A 4,830-nucleotide genomic window follows, 5' to 3' on the forward strand; every position below is an offset into this window, starting at 1 on the left:
TGCAGGCAAAATATCTCATTGTAGAGTGATATTTCCCTTGGATTCTGAAGTTCATACAAGCAGAGTTGTTAAATTTTACCAAGTTAAGATGTGAGAGACTTGTGTATTATTAACAATTCAGCTCACCTTTCACAGGTTGCAGGAGAGACAGACAGTTTCTTTCCACTTCCTGAGTAAACAGGATAAAAGCTGAAGAAAGGGAAAGTTTTATAGGATCCAACATTCAACATCTAACATTTTCCACATTCTGACTCAAGTATTTAATATGGATAAAACTGCATTTTGTACACATACTAATTTAATGATAAAATCGTAGGAGTATATCCCAGTTTGCCTACTAACAATAGACTATCCTACAGCTCTGATGAAAACAAGCAAACAAACAAAAACCCTTGCAACAAAGTAACTAACCAAATCCCTTTTAACATTCCCATCCTGATGAGCCCTTAACAGATTAATATTTTGTTGATGTTTTATTGTTTCTAATGGAAATGGAGACTTCTCTCTTTGCCTCTTTCTACTGTCCATAATAGTAATAATATCCTGGTTTTGTTGATAGACAGAATTGTCAGTCTTTGCCACAAGGTTTTGAAAGTCCATTTTTTTCTTGGAAAATTTAATAAAATATAAAATATAAATAAAGTATCACTATGTTTGAAAGGGTTCTGTGGAATTAGGTAGTCATGATAAACATCCTTTTAGGATAAATCTATTCAAGAGTGTTGATGTGATTTATATTATGGTCATGGGTATAAAATTGACTGATATAAATATTGCTTCTAAAATGCTAAATTGTGATATTACATATTTAAATGGTTATAGACTGGTTAGATATACATTAAATACATTACATATATATTTTTCTTGCTTGAGCATCTTTCTGAATATATATAAAATTATAAAGGTACCCATGTGCATCTAAATGTAGGATGCATTATCCAGTATTTTCTCTTCTTTGGGAAAGTGTTCCCTTAGACAGTCTAAAATAATCTCCAGAATTATTCTCACATTTTAACTTTTGCCATTTACATTTAGGCTGCTTTGACCTCAGAAAACCAAGTGACACTTCCAATTAAAGCCTAGTAACAACTGTAGTACAATTGTGTTTCAAGTTCCATATCATGTAAGTATTAGCAATTTAAGAAAAAAATGGTTTATATTGGCTCACAGTTTGAAGGGATACGGACCTCCATAGAGGGGAAATTATGGAAGTGGCAGAGTGAAATAGTGAACCATACTGTATCCATAAAGGAAGAAGGGAAGGGAGGAGAGAGAGGCAGAGAGAGAGATGGATTTCTGGACTTCAATTTTCTGTCTTCCTTTTCTCTTTATAGTCAGTATAGGAAACACGAGATGGTACTCCCTACCTTCAAAGTGTCTTGAGATTCTCAGTTACGTTGCTCTGAAAAAACTCTTCCAAAGACACATATAGCAGTATTATAATTTTAAACATTTAAATATTACAAAATGATTTCTCTTCATTGCTGTTGGTGTTTGAATGCATCTTACCTATGAAACTTCCGTACAGCAATGTCAAAATCATTACAAAAGTGGGTGAACTAGCTGGGATGAACCATCCAGGAAAAATTCCTATGATAGTTTTTGGAAGCAAACTAGACTCTATGCCAATAGGTCAGAGGCAACATTTATAATTTTATGTGGACTTTTTATCTCTTTACCAAACATGAAATAATAATAATTTATTCTTATTTTACCTGTTGACTAAAAGAATGTTCAAATGTTCCAAGATCCTAAGAACATTTCAAAATTTCAAGGACCCAGTGCCATTTTAGAGTAACAAAGATTTAAAAAAATATGCAAAGCTAATACAACCATGCCACGTTGAAAGGCTGGAAGTTCTTTTACTACAGGAATGTGAAAGCTACAAGAAATTGTGATTGTCAAAATGACAATGTGGTTATAAGTGATTATTTAAAACCAGTTTTAAGAACTTATATGTAAAGACACAAAAAGATAAACAAGTTATCATTCTCAATAGATTGTAAATATGTACTGTTCTCTAAATTATGACCTTCTACCACCTCTGGTAAATAAATAAATCAATATATAGTGTTGGGGAGATACTTCAATAGGTAAATTACTTGCCATGGCAATGTAACGATTTGAGTTCTTTTTTAAAATTCATGCAAAATGTTGCTGCACATTTGAGTTTGCAATGCCAGCACAGAGGAAGAAAACTAGAGGTGGATCTTACAATATTTCTGTCCAGCTAGCATAACCTTTTGGAGATTCCAGGCTAGTCAGAGGCTGTCTAAACAAAGGAAAGGAAGACAAAAGCTAAGTGGAAGCATCTGAGTTTTTGCCCTGCCTTCAATACACGTGCACACACACACACACATACACACACACACATATGCACATGGATATACTTGAACACATATAAAAACATATGTACATACACATTTTAATATACAGAAAGTAGATATATAAAATTACTGAGAAAAAATTGACCTGATAGAAAAGCAAAATGCTGTCCTTTTATTCATACTTTAAGAAGTTTAACTTCTTCTCAGCACCTCATGGTACCTTCACCAAAATTGACTATATAATTAGTCACAAAACAGGCTTCAACAGATACAAGAAGATTGAAATAATTTCATGCATTCTTTCAGATCACCATGGACAAAGGCTAGTCTTCTTAACAACAAAAACAATAGAAAACCCACATACACAGAGAAGCTGAACAATGCTCGACTCAATGAAAACCAGATCAAGGAAGAAATAAAGAAAGAAATGAAAGACTTTTTAGAATTTAATGAAAATGAAGGCACAACATATCCAAACGTATGAGACAAAATGAAAGCAATACTAAGAGGAAAACTCATAGCTCTGAGTGCCTCCTAAAAGAAACTGGAGAGAGCATACATTAGTAGCTCGACAGCACATCTGAAAGCTGTAGAACAAAAAGAAGCAAACACACCCAAAAGGAGTAGACAGGAGGAAATAATCAAACTCAGGGCTGAAATCAACCAAGAAGAAACAAAGAAAACTATACAAAGAATCAACAAAACTAGGAGCTTGTTTTTTTTTTTTTTTTTTTTTTGAGAAAATCAGTAAGACAGATAAACTCTTAGCCAGACTAACAAGAGGGCACAGAGACAGTATTCAAATTAACAAAATCAGAAATGAAAGGGAGACATAAAAACAGAAACTGAAGAAAATCAGAAAATCATCAGATCCTACTGCAAAAGAATATACTCAAGAAAACTGGAAAATCTGGATAAAATGGAAAATTTTCTAGACAGATACCAGCTACCAAAGTTAAATCAGGATCAGATAAAACATCTAAACAGTCCCATAACCCCAACATTATCCAACTCATTCTATAAAGCAACAACTGTGCTTATACTTAAACCACACAAACACCCTACAACGAAAGAGAACTTTAGACCAATTCCCCTTATGAATATCAATGCAAAAGTACTCAATAGAATTCTCACAAACTGAAGCCAAGAACACATCAAAATTATCATTCACTATGATCAAGTGGGCTTCATCCCAGGGATCTAGGGATGGTTCAATATACAGTAATCCAACAACATAATTTACTAGATAAACAAACTGAAAGAAAAAAATATGATTATCTGATTAGATGCTGAGAAAGAATTTGATAAAATTCAGTACCCCTTCATGGTAAAAGTCTTGGAAAAATCAGGAATTCAAGGTCCATACCTAAACATAGTAAAAGCAAAATACAGCAAACCAGTAGCCAACATTAAACTAAATGGAGAGAAACTAGAAGCAATTCCACTAAAACCAGGGACTAAACAAGGCTGCCCACTCTCCTTACCTATTTATATAGTACTCAAAGTTCTAGCCAGAACAATTAGACAACAAGAGGAGGTCAAAGGAATACAAATTGGAAAGGAAGAAGTCAAATAGCTATTGGCAGATGATATGATCATATAGTTAACTAACAACAAAAATTCTACCAGAGAACTCTTAAACGTGATAAACAACTTCAGCAAAGTGGCTTAATATAATTTTAACTCAAACAAATTAGTAACCTCCCTCTATTCAAAGAACAGGCTGAAATAAAATTAGGGAAATGACACTCTTCACAATAGTCACAAAAAATATAAAAATACCTTGCTTGGTGACACTGACTAAGCAAGTTAATGACACAAAGAGCATTTGTCTTGGTGCAACATAAAGAAAAGAAAGAGGAATGCATTTGCCATGTGAGTTGATTACCTATGAGAACACATGCAAGATATTGTTGCTGAAGACAACACATATTTTTGTTCTAGGATACAGAGATAGCAAAAAAGAACAAGATAGAAAGCTAGTTTGCATAACAGAGTCTGCTATTCAGGCTACATAAGGAGAATTGTCATCAAAAGTTTTACTACCAACTGGCCAGATAAGGAGTATCTTATGACTTGACCATTTTCTTGTTGGGTTTGAGGCCTCCTGTATAAGATGAAATGCATATCTGCTACTGTAAACATGTTGAAAAGCTGGCAGCTAGGGAGGCCATAAGTTAAAGCTGATAAAAGTCTCTGCTATTACTTGGCTTATGTACAAGATGTGCCCATCGAATTGGCTTTTAGATGGCTGTATATATATTCTTATATTAGTATGGCCATCAGCTTTGTTGAGAGAATCTCCCTTTTATATTGGGCAGTAGTAAATGCAGAGACTCATAACTAGTTAATGTGAAGAGAACAAGGGACTTTTAAATACACCTTCCAAAAACATCATAGGAACAGAGGTAGAGAGATTATAGAAGCTAAAGAAGGGACTGGAGTGAGGTAGACTGTCACCTTTGGCACATGAAGTCACCACTGCTATGAGATCAGAGTTGCA

Source organism: Mus caroli, unplaced genomic scaffold (assembly GCF_978045245.1).
Source record: "Mus caroli unplaced genomic scaffold, Mus_caroli_1 scaffold_18, whole genome shotgun sequence".
Classification (NCBI taxonomy): domain Eukaryota; kingdom Metazoa; phylum Chordata; class Mammalia; order Rodentia; family Muridae; genus Mus; species Mus caroli.